The sequence below is a fragment of the Protopterus annectens genome, chromosome 6.part0 (assembly GCF_019279795.1).
Source record: "Protopterus annectens isolate FY-2018-M chromosome 6.part0, PAN1.0, whole genome shotgun sequence".
Lineage (NCBI taxonomy): Eukaryota > Metazoa > Chordata > Ceratodontiformes > Protopteridae > Protopterus > Protopterus annectens.
In genome coordinates this window covers 860,976,608-860,992,948 of record NC_056737.1, presented here as the reverse complement: position 1 = coordinate 860,992,948, position 16,341 = coordinate 860,976,608, and positions in this window count along the sequence as shown.

The window sequence follows — 16,341 nt, the reverse complement described above, 5'->3', positions numbered from 1 at the left end:
CTCTAGTTTAAAAGAAGAAATGAGTCAAGAATGGGACAGAGAAACGAGACCTGAATAGCTGAGCAGGAGGGGGAGGGGGTATGTCATGCATCTGGCCGCATGCTTCATGTGCCAGTAGAAGGAAAGTCCATTTTTTAATGGAAGAGCTGGGTTCAGGGGGTGGTGATGGACCTGACCATAATAGCAATCAGCATTTTTTTTTTCTCTGAGGAGGTGTAACTCTAACTGTAATAAGCCGATATCTGCAATGCAGTGGCTGGCCTATTACAGTGAAGTGCTGTTTTCTTTTCTTTTTTTTTTTTTTTGCTCTTCAGTGGTAGAGTTGGGGGCATGGATTTAATTGTAATAAGCAGATCACTACAATGCAGTAATTTGTTCACAATAGTAAGGTGCATTTTTTAATCATTTTGAACCAACTTCACTTCTCGTCATGGCAACAAATGGGGAAAGTAGAAGAAGCTGAGGCAGAGGAGGAAAATAGTGCAACAGTTTAACATCTTCAATTACCTGAGCGGAGTGGTTGAGGAGAAGACAGTCTGAATGAGGAAGTCAGAGCTAGAATAAGAGGACCTGCTACCAACTGATACATTATCAGGGGTAGTGTGTGACAAAAAATGACAAAGAAGGTGAAAAGGGCAGTGTACAAAATAAGTGGTGTGACCACTATTACTATATAGTACACGAACCTGGGCAAATGAGTGGTGTGACCAGTATTACTATACAGTACAGGAATCTTGGCAAACGTGTTTTGTGACCAGTATTACTACACAGTACAGGAATCTGGGCAAATGAGAGGTGTGACCAATATTCCTATACAGTACAGGAATCTGGGCAAATGAGTGGTGTGACCAGTATTAGTATACAGTACAGGAACCTGGGCTAACATGTGGTGTGACCAGTATTACTATACAGTACAGCAACCTGGGGAAAAGAGCTGTGTGACCAGTATTACTATACTGTACAGGAACCTGGGCAAACATGTGGTGTGACCAGAATTAGTATACTGTATGGGAATCTGGGCAAATGAGTGGTGTGACCAGTATTACTATATAGTACATGAACCTGTGCAAATGAGTGGTGTGACCAGTATTACTTTACAGTACAGGAACCTGGGCAAACGTGTGGTGTGACCAGTATTAGTATACAGTACAGGAACCTGGGCAAACGTGTGGTGTGACCAGAATTAGTATACTGTATGGGAATCTGGGCAAATGAGTGGTGTGACCAGTATTACTATACAGTACAGAAACCTGGGCAAATGTGTGGTGTGACCAGTATTACTTTACAGTACAGGAACCTGGGCAAACATGTGGTGTGACCATTATTAGTATACAGTACAGGAACCTGGGCAAACGTGTGATGTGACCAGTACTAGTATACAGTACAGGAGCCTGGGCAAACTTGTGGTGCAACCAGTATTAATATACAGTACAAGAACCTGGGCAAATGAGTGGTGTGACCAGTATTACTATATAGTACAGGAACCTGGGCAAACATGTGGTGTGACCAGTATTAATATACAGTGCAGGAACCTGGGCAAATGTGTGGTGTGATCAGTATTAGTATAAAGTACAGGAATCTGGGCAAATGAGTGGTGTGACCAGTATTACTATATAGTACAGGAACCTGGGCAAATGAGTGGTGTGACCAGTATTACTATACAGTACAGGAACCTGGGCAAACATGTGGTGTGACCAGTATTAGTATACAGTACAGGAATCTGGGGAAATGAGTGGTGTGACCATTATTACTATACAGTACAGGGAACTGGGCAGCTGAGTGGTGTGACCAGTATTACTATACAGTACAGTAACCTTGGCAAATAAGTGGTATGACCAGTATTACTATACAGTACAGTAACCTTGGCAAATAAGTGGTGTGACCAGTATTACTATACAGTATAGGAACCAGGGCAAATGTGTGGTGTGAACAGTATTGCAATACAGTACAGGAATCTGGGCAAATGTGTTGTGTGACCAGTATTACAATATAGTACAAGAACCTGGGCAAATGAGTGGTGTGACCAGTATTACTATACAGTGCAGGAACCTGGGCAAATGAGTGATGTGACCAGTATTACTATACAGTACAGGAACCTGGGCAGACGTGTGGTGTGACCAGTATTAGTATACAGTACAGGAACCTGGACAGATGTGTGGTGTGATCAGTATTACAATAGATTACAGGAATCTGGGCAAATGAGTGGTGTGACCAGTATTACTATACAGTACAAGAACCTGGGCAAACATGTGGTGTGACCAGTATTACTATACAGTACAGGAATCTGGGCAAATGTGTGGTGTGACCAGTATTACTATACAGTACAGGAATCTGGGCAAATGAGCGGTGTGACCAGTATTAGTATATAGTACAGGTACCTGGGCAAATGAGTGGTGTGACCAATATTACTATGCAGTACATGAACCTGGACAAATGAGTGGTGTGACCAGTATTACTGTACAGTACAGGAACCTGGGCAAATGTGTGGTGTGATCAGTATTAGTACACAGTACAGGAATCTGGGCAAATGAGTGGTGTGACCAGCATTACAATACAGTACAGGAACCTGGGCAAATGAATGGTGTGATCAGTATTACTATGCAGTACAGGTACCTGGGCTAAGGTGTGGTGTAATCAGTATTACTATACAGTACAGTAACCTGGAGAAAAGAGTGGTGTGACCAATATTACTATACAGTAGAGGAACCTGGGCAAATGAGTGGTGTGACCAGTATTACTATACAGTACAAGAACCTGGGCAAACGTGTGGTGTGACCAGTATTAGTATACAGTACAGGAATCTGGGCAAATGAGTGGTGTGACCAGTATTACTATATGGTACTGAAACTTGGGCAAATGAGTGGTGTGACCAGTATTACTATACAGTACAGGAACCTGGGCAATCGTGTGGTGTTACCAGTATTACTATATAGTACTCTAACCTTGGCAAATGAGTGGTCTGACCAGTATTACTATATAGTACAGGAACCTGGGCAAATGTGTGGTATGACCAGTATTACTATACAGTACATGAACATGTGCAAATGTGTGGTGTGACCAGTATTACTATACAGTAGAGCAACCAGGGCAAACGTTTGGTGTGACCAGTATAAGTATATAGTACAGGAATCTGGGCAAACGTGTGGTGTGACCAGTATTACTATACAGTACAGGAACCTGGGCAAAAGTGTGGTGTGACCAGTATTTGTATACAGTACAGGAACCTGGGCAAAAGTGTGGTGTGACCAGTATTAGTATAGAGTAAAGGAACCTGGGCAAACGTGTGGTGTGACCAGTGCTAGTATATAATTCAGGAACCTGGGCAAATGTGTGGTGTGACCAGTATTACTATACAGTACAGGAATCTGGCCAAAATGAGTGGTGTGACCAGTATTAATATACAATACAGCAACCTGGGTAAACGTGTGATGTGACCAGTATTAGTATACAGTACAGGAATCTGGGCAAATGAGTGGTGTGACCAGTATTACTATATAGTACAGGAACCTCGGCAAATGAGTGGTGTGACCAGTATTACTATACAGTACAGGAACTTGGGCAAACGTGTGATGTGACCAGTATTACTATATCATACAGGAATCTGGGCAAATGAGTGGCGTGTCCAGTATTATTATCCAGTACAGTAACCTGGGCAAATGAGTGCTGTGACCAGTATTACTCTACAGTACAGGAGCCTGGGAAAACATGTGGTATGACCAGTATTAGTATACTGTATGGGAATCTGGGCAAATGAGTGGTGTGACCAATATTATTATACAGTACATTAACCTGGCAAATGAGTTGTGTGATCAGTACTACTATACAGTACAAGAACCTGGGAAAACATGTGGTGTGACCAATATTAGATGAGTGGTGTTACCAGAATTACTATTCAGTACAGGAACCTGGGCAAATGAGTGGTATGACCAGTATTACTATACAGTACAGGAACCTGGGCAAATGAGTGGTGTGACCAGTATTACTTTATAGTAGAGGAACCTGGGAAAACATGTGGTATGACCAGTATTAGTATACAGTACAGGAATCTAGACAAATGAGTGTTGTGGCCAGTATTACTATACAGTACAGGAACTTGGGCAAATTTGTGGTGTGTCCAGTATTAGTATACAGTATAGGAATCTGGGCAAATGGGTGGTGTGACCGTATTACTATACAGTACAGGAACCTGGGCAAACGTGTGGTGTGACCAATATTAGTATATAGTACAGGAATATGGGCAAATGAGTGGTTTGACCAGTATTACTATGCAGTACAGGAACCTGGGCAAACGTGGTGTGACCAGTATTAATATACAGTACAGGAACCTTGGCAAATGTGTGGTGTGGTCAGTATTAGTATACAGTACAGGAATCTGGGCAAACTTTTGATGTGACCAGTATTAGTATACAGTACAGGAATTTGGTCAAATGAGTGATGTGAGCAGTATTACTATACAGTACACGAACCTGGGCAAATGAGTGGTGTGACCAGTATTACTATACAGTAAAGGAACCCGTGCAAATGTATGGTGTGACCACTATTAGTATACAGTACAGGAATCTGGGCAAATGAGTGGTGTGAACATTATTACTGTTCAGTACAGGAACCTGGGCAAATGAGTGGTGTGACCAGTATTACTATACACTACAGGAACCTGGGCAAATGAGTGGTGTGACCAGTATTACTATATAGTACAGGAACTTGGGCAAATGTGTGGTGTGACTAGTATTACTATACAGTACAGGAACCTGGGAAAATTAGTGGTATGTCTAGTATTACTATACAGTACAGGAACCTGGGCAAACGTGTTTTGTGACCAGTATTATTATATAGTAAAGCAACATTTGCAAATGATTGGTGTGACCAGTATTACTATACAGTACAGGAATCTGGGCAAATGAGTGGTGTGACCAGTATTACTATACAGTACAGGAACCTGGACAAACGATTGGTGTGACCAGTATTACTCTACAGTACAGGAACCTGGGCAAATGTGTGGTGTGACCAGTATTAGTATACAGTATAGGAATCTGGGCAAATTAGTGGTGTTACCAGTATTACTATACAGTACAGGAACCTGGGAAAATGAGTAGTGTGACCAGTATTACTTTATAGTACAGGAACCTGGGCCAACGTGTGGTGTGACCAGTATTAGTATATAGTACAGGAATCTAGGCAAATGAGTGGTGTGGCCAGTATTACTATACAGTACAGGAACCTGGGCAAATATGTGGTGTGTCCAGTATTAGTATACATTATAAGAATCTGGGCAAATGAGTGGTGTGACCAGTATTAATATGCAGTACAGGAGCCTGGGCAAACATGTGGTGTGACCAGTATTAGTATAAAGTACAGGAATTTGGGCAAATGAGTGGTGTGACCAGTATTACTATACAGTACAGGGACCTGGACAAATGAGTGGTGTGACCAGTATTACTATGCAGTACAGGAACCTGGGCAAACATGTGGTGTGACCAGTATTAATATGCAGTACAGGAACCTTGGCAAATGTGTGGTGTGGTCAGTATTAGTGTACAGTACAGGAATCTGGGCAAAAGAGTGGCATGACCAGTATTACTATATAGTACAGGAACCTGGGCAAATGAGTGGTGTGACCAGTATTACTATACAGTACAGGCACCTGGGCAAACATGTAGTGTGACCAGTATTAGTATACAGTACAGGAATCTGGGCAAATGAGTGGTATGAGCAGTATTACTATACAGTACACAAACCTGGGCAAATGAGTGGTGTGACCAGTATTACTATACAGTACAGGAACCTGGGCAAATGTGTGGTGTGACCAGTATTAGTATACAGTACAGGAATCTGGGCAAATGAGTGGTGTGACCAGTATTAATATACAATACAGCAACCTGGGTAAACGTGTGGTGTGACCATTATTACTGTTCAGTACAGGAACCTCGGCAAATGAGTGGTGTGGCCAGTATTACTATATGGTACATGAACCTGGGCAAATGAGTGGCGTGACCTATATTACTATACATTACAGGAACCTGGGCAAATGTGTGGTGTGACCAGTATTACTATACAGTACAGGAACCTGGGCAAATGAGTGGTGTAACCAGTAATACTATACAGTACAGGAACCTGGGGAAACGTGTTTTGTGACCAGTATTTTTATATAGTACAGTAACCTTTGCAAATGAGTGGTGTGACCAGTATTATTATACAGTACAGGAATCTGGGCAAATGAGTGGTGTGACCAGTATTACTATGTCATACAGGAACCTGGGCAAATGAGTGGTGTGTCCAGTATTATTATACAGTACAGTAACCTGGGCAAATGAGTAGTGTGACCAGTATTAGTATACAGTATGGGAATCTGGGCAATGAGTGGTGTGACCAGTATTATTATACAGTACATGAACCTGGCAAATGAGTGGTGTGACCAGTACTACTATACAGTACAAGAACCTGGGCAAATATGTGGTGTGACCAGTATTAGTATACAGTATAGGAATCTGGGCAAATGAGTGGTGTTACCAGAATTACTATTCAGTACAGGAACCTGGGCAAATGAGTGTTGTGACCAGTATTACTTTATAGTACAGGAACCTGGGAAAACGTGTGATGTGACCAGTATTAGTATAGAGTACAGGAATCTAGACAAATGAGTGGTATGGCCAGTATTACTATACAGTACAGGAACCTGGGCAAATGTGTGGTGTGTCCAGTATTAGTATACAGTATAGGAATCTGGGCAAATGCGTGGTGTGACCAGTTTTACTATACAGTACAGGAACCTGGGCAAATGTGTGGTGTGACCAATATTAGTATATAGTGCAGGAATCTGGGCAAATGACTGGTGTGACCAGTATTACTATATGGTACATGAACATGGGCAAATGAGTGGCATGACCTGTATTACTATACAGTTCAGGAACCTGGGCAAATGTGTGGTGTGACCAGTATTACTATACAGTACAGGAACCTGGGCAAATGAGTGGTGTAACCAGTAATACTATACAGTACAGGAACTTGGGCAAACGTGTTTTGTGACCAGTATTTTTATATAGTACAGTAACCTTTGCAAATGAGTGGTGTGACCAGTATTACTATACAGTACAGGAATCTGGGCAAATGAGTGGTGTGACCAGTATTAGTATACAGTACAGGAATCTGGGCAAATGAGTGGTGTGACCAGTATTACTATATCATACAGGAACCTGGGCAAATGAGTGGTGTGTCCAGTATTATTATACAGTACAGTAACCTGGGCAAATGAGTAGTGTAACCAGTATTAGTATACAGTATGGGAATCTGGGCAAATGAGTGGTGTGACCAGTATTATTATACAGTACATGAACCTGGCAAATGAGTGGTGTGACCAGTACTACTATACAGTACAAGAACCTGGGCAAACATGTGGTGTGACCAGTATTAGTATACAGTATAGGAATCTGGGCAAATGAGTGGTGTTACCAGAATTACTATTCAGTACAGGAACCTGGGCAAATGAGTGGTGTGACCAGTATTACTTTATAGTACAGGAACCTGGGAAAACATGTGGTGTGATCAGTATTAATATACAGTACAGGAATCTAGACAAATGAGTGGTGTGACCAGTATTACTATACAGTACAGGAACCTGGGCAAATGTGTGGTGTGTCCAGTATTAGTATACAGTATAGGAATCTGGGCAAATGTGTGGTGTGACCCGTTTTACTATACAGTACAGGAACCTGGGCAAACGTGTGGTGTGACCAATATTAGTATATAGTACAGGAATCTGGGCAAATGAGTGGTGTGACCAGTATTACTATACAGTACAGGAACCTGGACAAATGAGTGGTGTGACCAGTATTACTATGCAGCACAGGAACCTGGGCAAGCATGTGGTGTGACCAGTATTAATATACAGTACAGGAACCTTGGAAAATGTGTGGTGTAGTCAGTATTAGTATACAGTACAGGAATCTGGACAAACATCTGATGTGACCAGTATTAGTATACAGTACAGGAATCTGGTCAAATGAGTGATGTGAGCAGTATTACTATACACTACAGGAACCTGGGAAATGAGTGGTGTGACCACTATTAGTATACAGTACAGGAATCTGGGCAAATGAGTGGTGTGAACATTATTACTGCTCAGTACAGGAACCTGGGCAAATGAGTGGTGTGACCAGTATTACTATACACTACAGGAACCTGGGAAATGAGTGGTATGGCCAGCATTACTATACAGTACAGGAACTTGGGCAAATGTGTGGTGTGAATAGTATTACTATACAGTACAGGAACCTGGGCAAATGAGTGGTGTGACCAGTATTACTATACAGTACAGGAACCTGGACAAATGATTGGTGTGACCAGTATTACTATACAGTACAGGAATCTGGGCAAATGAGTGGTGCGACCAGTATTACTATACAGTACAGGAACCTGGACAAATGTGTGGTGTGAGCAGCATTAGTATACAGTATAGTTATCTGGGAAAATTAGTGGTGTTACCAGTATTACTATTCATTACAGGAACCTGGGCAAATGTGTGGTGTGACCAGTATTATTATACAGTACAGGAACCTGGGCAAATGAGTGGTGTGACCAGTATTACTTTATAGTACAGGAACCTGGGCAAACATGTGGTTTGACCAGTATTAGTATACAGTACAGGAATCTAGGCAAATGAGTGGTGTGACCAGTATTACTATACAGTACAGGAACGTGAGCAAATGAGTGGTGTGTCCAGTATTACTATATAGTACAGGAACCTGGGCATATGAGTGTTGTGACCATTGTTACTATACAGTACAGGAACCTGGGCAAATGAGTGTTGTGAAAAGTATTACTATACAGTACAGGAACCTGGGCAAATGAGTGGTGTGACCAGTGTTACTATATAGTACAGGAACCTGGGCAAATGAGTGGTGTGACCAGTATTAGTATACAGTACAAGAACCTGGGCAAACATGTGGTGTGACCAGTATTAGTATACAGTACAGGAATCTAGGCAAATGAGTGGTGTGACCAGTATTACTATACAGTACAGGAACGTGAGCAAATGAGTGGTGTGTCCAGTATTACTATATAGTACAGGAACCTGGGCATATGAGTGTTGTGACCATTGTTACTATACAGTACATGAACCTGGGCAAATGAGTGTTGTGAAAAGTATTACTATACAGTACAGGAACCTGGGCAAATGAGTGGTGTGACCAGTGTTACTATATAGTACAGGAACCTGGGCAAATGAGTGGTGTGATCAGTATTAGTATACAGTACAGGAATCTGTGCAAATGAATGGTATGACCAGTATTAGTATAGAGTACAGGAACTTGGGCAAATATCTGGTGTGACCAGTATTAATATACAGTATAGGAATCTGGGCAAATGAGTGGTGTGACCAGTATTACTATACAGTACAGGGACCTGGACAAATGAGTGGTGTGACCAGTATTACTATGCAGTACAGGAACCTGGGCAAACATGTGGTGTGACCAGTATTAATATGCAGTACAGGAACCTTGGCAAATGTGTGGTGTGGTCAGTATTAGTGTACAGTACAGGAATCTAGACAAATGAGTGGTGTGACCAGTATTACTATACAGTACAGGAACCTGGGCAAATGTGTGGTGTGTCCAGTATTAGTATACAGTATAGGAATCTGGGCAAATGTGTGGTGTGACCCGTTTTACTATACAGTACAGGAACCTGGGCAAACGTGTGGTGTGACCAATATTAGTATATAGTACAGGAATCTGGGCAAATGAGTGGTGTGACCAGTATTACTATACAGTACAGGAACCTGGACAAATGAGTGGTGTGACCAGTATTACTATGCAGCACAGGAACCTGGGCAAGCATGTGGTGTGACCAGTATTAATATACAGTACAGGAACCTTGGAAAATGTGTGGTGTAGTCAGTATTAGTATACAGTACAGGAATCTGGACAAACATCTGATGTGACCAGTATTAGTATACAGTACAGGAATCTGGTCAAATGAGTGATGTGAGCAGTATTACTATACACTACAGGAACCTGGGAAATGAGTGGTGTGACCACTATTAGTATACAGTACAGGAATCTGGGCAAATGAGTGGTGTGAACATTATTACTGCTCAGTACAGGAACCTGGGCAAATGAGTGGTGTGACCAGTATTACTATACACTACAGGAACCTGGGAAATGAGTGGTATGGCCAGCATTACTATACAGTACAGGAACTTGGGCAAATGTGTGGTGTGAATAGTATTACTATACAGTACAGGAACCTGGGCAAATGAGTGGTGTGACCAGTATTACTATACAGTACAGGAACCTGGACAAATGATTGGTGTGACCAGTATTACTATACAGTACAGGAATCTGGGCAAATGAGTGGTGCGACCAGTATTACTATACAGTACAGGAACCTGGACAAATGTGTGGTGTGAGCAGCATTAGTATACAGTATAGTTATCTGGGCAAATTAGTGGTGTTACCAGTATTACTATTCATTACAGGAACCTGGGCAAATGTGTGGTGTGACCAGTATTATTATACAGTACAGGAACCTGGGCAAATGAGTGGTGTGACCAGTATTACTTTATAGTACAGGAACCTGGGCAAACATGTGGTTTGACCAGTATTAGTATACAGTACAGGAATCTAGGCAAATGAGTGGTGTGACCAGTATTACTATACAGTACAGGAACGTGAGCAAATGAGTGGTGTGTCCAGTATTACTATATAGTACAGGAACCTGGGCATATGAGTGTTGTGACCATTGTTACTATACAGTACAGGAACCTGGGCAAATGAGTGTTGTGAAAAGTATTACTATACAGTACAGGAACCTGGGCAAATGAGTGGTGTGACCAGTGTTACTATATAGTACAGGAACCTGGGCAAATGAGTGGTGTGACCAGTATTAGTATACAGTACAGGAACCTGGGCAAACATGTGGTGTGACCAGTATTAGTATACAGTACAGGAATCTAGGCAAATGAGTGGTGTGACCAGTATTACTATACAGTACAGGAACGTGAGCAAATGAGTGGTGTGTCCAGTATTACTATATAGTACAGGAACCTGGGCATATGAGTGTTGTGACCATTGTTACTATACAGTACATGAACCTGGGCAAATGAGTGTTGTGAAAAGTATTACTATACAGTACAGGAACCTGGGCAAATGAGTGGTGTGACCAGTGTTACTATATAGTACAGGAACCTGGGCAAATGAGTGGTGTGATCAGTATTAGTATACAGTACAGGAATCTGTGCAAATGAATGGTATGACCAGTATTAGTATAGAGTACAGGAACTTGGGCAAATATCTGGTGTGACCAGTATTAATATACAGTATAGGAATCTGGGCAAATGAGTGGTGTGACCAGTATTACTATACAGTACAGGGACCTGGACAAATGAGTGGTGTGACCAGTATTACTATGCAGTACAGGAACCTGGGCAAACATGTGGTGTGACCAGTATTAATATGCAGTACAGGAACCTTGGCAAATGTGTGGTGTGGTCAGTATTAGTGTACAGTACAGGAATCTGGGCAAAAGAGTGGCATGACCAGTATTACTATATAGTACAGTAACCTGGGCAAATGAGTGGTGTGACCAGTATTACTATACAGTACAGGCACCTGGGCAAACATGTGGTGTGACCAGTATTAGTATACAGTACAGGAATCTGGGCAAATGAGTGGTATGAGCAGTATTACTATACAGTACACGAACCCGGGCAAATGAGTGGTGTGACCAGTATTACTATACAGTACAGGAACCTGGGCAAATGTGTGGTGTGACCAGTATTAGTATACAGTGCAGGAATCTGGGCAAATGAGTGGTGTGACCAGTATTAATATACAATACAGCAACCTGGGTAAACGTGTGGTGTGACCATTAATACTGTTCAGTACAGGAACCTCGGCAAATGAGTGGTGTAGCCAGTATTACTATATGGTACATGAACCTGGGCAAATGGGTGGCATGACCTATATTACTATACATTACAGGAACCTGGGCAAATGTGTGGTGCGACCAGTATTACTATACAGTACAGGAACCTGGGCAAATGAGTGGTGTAACCAGTAATACTATACAGTACAGGAACCTGGGCAAACGTGTTTTGTGACCTGTATTTTTATATAGTACAGTAACCTTTGCAAATGAGTGGTGTGACCAGTATTATTATACAGTACAGGAATCTGGGCAAATGAGTGGTGTGACCAGTATTACTATATCATACAGGAACCTGGGCAAATGAGTGGTGTGTCCAGTATTATTATACAGTACAGTAACCTGGGCAAATGAGTAGTGTGACCAGTATTAGTATACAGTATGGGAATCTGGGCAAATGAGTGGTGCGACCAGTATTATTATACAGTACATGAACCTGGCAAATGAGTGGTGTGACCAGTACTAATATACAGTACAAGAACCTGGGCAAATATGTGGTGTGACCAGTATTAGTATACAGTAAAAGGAATCTGGGCAAATGAGTGGTGTTACCAGAATTACTATTCAGTACAGGAACCTGGGCAAATGAGTGTTGTGACCAGTATTACTTTATAGTACAGGAACCTGGGAAAACGTGTGATGTGACCAGTATTAGTATAGAGTACAGGAATCTAGACAAATGAGTGGTGTGGCCAGTATTACTATACAGTACAGGAACCTGGGCAAATGTGTGGTGTGTCCAGTATTAGTATACAGTATAGGAATCTGGGCAAATGCGTGGTGTGACCAGTTTTACTATACAGTACAGGAACCTGGGCAAACGTGTGGTGTGACCAATATTAGTATATAGTACAGGAATCTGGGCAAATGACTGGTGTGACCAGTATTACTATACGGTACATGAACATGGGCAAATGAGTGGCATGACCTGTATTACTATACAGTTCAGGAACCTGGGCAAATGTGTGGTGTGACCAGTATTACTATACAGTACAGGAACCTGGGCAAATGAGTGGTGTAACCAGTAATACTATACAGTACAGGAACTTGGGCAAACGTGTTTTGTGACCAGTATTTTTATATAGTACAGTAACCTTTGCAAATGAGTGGTGTGACCAGTATTACTATACAGTACAGGAATCTGGGCAAATGAGTGGTGTGACCAGTATTAGTATACAGTACAGGAATCTGGGCAAATGAGTGGTGTGACCAGTATTACTATATCATACAGGAACCTGGGCAAATGAGTGGTGTGTCCAGTATTATTATACAGTACAGTAACCTGGGCAAATGAGTAGTGTGACCAGTATTAGTATACAGTATGGGAATCTGGGCAAATGAGTGGTGTGACCAGTATTATTATACAGTACATGAACCTGGCAAATGAGTGGTGTGACCAGTACTACTATATAGTACAAGAACCTGGGCAAACATGTGGTGTGACCAGTATTAGTATACAGTATAGGAATCTGGGCAAATGAGTGGTGTTACCAGAATTACTATTCAGTACAGGAACCTGGGCAAATGAGTGGTGTGACCAGTATTACTTTATAGTACAGGAACCTGGGAAAACGTGTGGTGTGATCAGTATTAGTATACAGTACAGGAATCTAGACAAATGAGTGGTGTGACCAGTATTACTATACAGTACAGGAACCTGGGCAAATGTGTGGTGTGTCCAGTATTAGTATACAGTATAGGAATCTGGGCAAATGCGTGGTGTGACCCATTTTACTATACAGTACAGGAACCTGGGCAAACGTGTGGTGTGACCAATATTAGTATATAGTACAGGAATCTGGGCAAATGAGTGGTGTGACCAGTATTACTATACAGTACAGGAACCTGGACAAATGAGTGGTGTGACCAGTATTACTATGCAGCACAGGAACCTGGGCAAACATGTGGTGTGACAAGTATTAATATACAGTACAGGAACCTTGGAAAATGTGTGGTGTAATCAGTATTAGTATACAGTACAGGAATCTGGACAAACATCTGATGTGACCAGTATTAGTATACAGTACAGGAATCTGGTCAAATGAGTGATGTGAGCAGTATTACTATACACTACAGGAACCTGGGAAATGAGTGGTGTGACCACTATTAGTATACAGTACAGGAATCTGGGCAAATGAGTGGTGTGAACATTATTACTGTTCAGTACAGGAACCTGGGCAAATGAGTGGTGTGACCAGTATTACTATACACTACAGGAACCTGGGAAATGAGTGGTATGACCAGCATTACTATACAGTACAGGAACTTGGGCAAATGTGTGGTGTGAATAGTATTACTATACAGTACAGGAACCTGGGCAAATGAGTGGTGTGACCAGTATTACTATACAGTACAGGAACCTGGACAAATGATTGGTGTGACCAGTATTACTATACAGTACAGGAATCTGGGCAAATGAGTGGTGCGACCAGTATTACTATACAGTACAGGAACCTGGGCTAATGAGTGGTGTGACCAGTATTACTTTATAGTACAGGAACCTGGGCAAACATGTGGTTTGACCAGTATTAGTATACAGTACAGGAATCTAGGCAAATGAGTGGTGTGACCAGTATTACTATACAGTACAGGAACGTGAGCAAATGAGTGGTGTGTCCAGTATTACTATATAGTACAGGAACCTGGGCATATGAGTGTTGTGACCATTGTTACTATACAGTACAGGAACCTGGGCAAATGAGTGTTGTGAAAAGTATTACTATACAGTACAGGAACCTGGGAAATGAGTGGTGTGACCAGTGTTACTATATAGTACAGGAACCTGGGCAAATGAGTGGTGTGACCAGTATTAGTATACAGTACAGGAACCTGGGCAAACATGTGGTGTGACCAGTATTAGTATACAGTACAGGAATCTAGGCAAATGAGTGGTGTGACCAGTATTACTATACAGTACAGGAACGTGAGCAAATGAGTGGTGTGTCCAGTATTACTATATAGTACAGGAACCTGGGCATATGAGTGTTGTGACCATTGTTACTATACAGTACATGAACCTGGGCAAATGAGTGTTGTGAAAAGTATTACTATACAGTACAGGAACCTGGGCAAATGAGTGGTGTGACCAGTGTTACTATATAGTACAGGAACCTGGGCAAATGAGTGGTGTGATCAGTATTAGTATACAGTACAGGAATCTGTGCAAATGAATGGTATGACCAGTATTAGTATAGCGTACAGGAACTTGGGCAAATATCTGGTGTGACCAGTATTAATATACAGTATAGGAATCTGGGCAAATGAGTGGTGTGACCAGTATTACTATACAGTACAGGAACCTGGGCAAATATGTGGTGTGACCGGTATTAGTATACAGTACAGGAATCTGGGCAAATGAGTGGTGTGACCAGTATTACTATATCATACAGGAACCTGGACAAATGATTGGTGTGACCAGTATTACTCTACAGTACAGGAACCTGGGCAAACGTGTGGTGTGACCAGTATTAGTATACAGTATAGGAATTTGGGCAAATGAGTGGTGTTACCAGTATTACTATTCAGTGCAGGAACCTGGGCAAATGTGTGGTGTGGCCAGTATTACTATACAGTACAGGAACTTGGGCAAATGAGTGGTGTGACCAGAATTACTTTACAGTACAGGAACCGGGGCAAACGTGTGGTGTGACAAGTATTAGTATACAGTACAGGAATCTACGCAAATGAGTGGGTGTGGCCAGTATTACTATACAGTGCAGGAACCTGGCAAATATGTGCTGTGTCCAGCATTAGTATACAGTATAGGAATCTGGGCAAATGAGTGGTGTGACCAGTATTACTATACAGTACAGGAACCTGAGCAAATGAGTGGTGTGTCCAGTGTTACTATATAGTACAGGAACCTGGGCATACGAGTATTGTGACCAGTATTGCTATACAGTACAGGAACCTGGGCAAATGTGTGGTGTGACCAGTATTACTATATAGTACAGGAACTTGGGCATATGAGTGGTGTGACCAGTATTAGTATACAGTACAGGAACCTGGGCAAACATGTGGTGTGATCAGTATTAGTATATAGTACAGAAATCTGTGCAAATGAGTGGTATGACCAGTATTAGTATAGGGTACAGAAACCTGGGAAACATGTGGTGTGATCAGTATTAGTATACAGTATAGGAATCTGGACAAATGAGTGCTGTGACCAGTATTACTATATAGTACAGAAACCTGGGCAAATGAGTGGTGTGACCAGTATTACTATACAGTACAGGAACCTGGGCAAATGTGTGGTGTGACCGGTGTTAGTGTACAGTACAGAAACCTGGGCAAATGAGTGTTGTGAAAAGTATTACTATACAGTACAGGAACCTGGGCAAATGGGTGGTATGACCAGTATTACTATATAGTACAGGAACTTGGGTAAATGAGTGGTGTGACCAGTATTAGTATACAGTACAG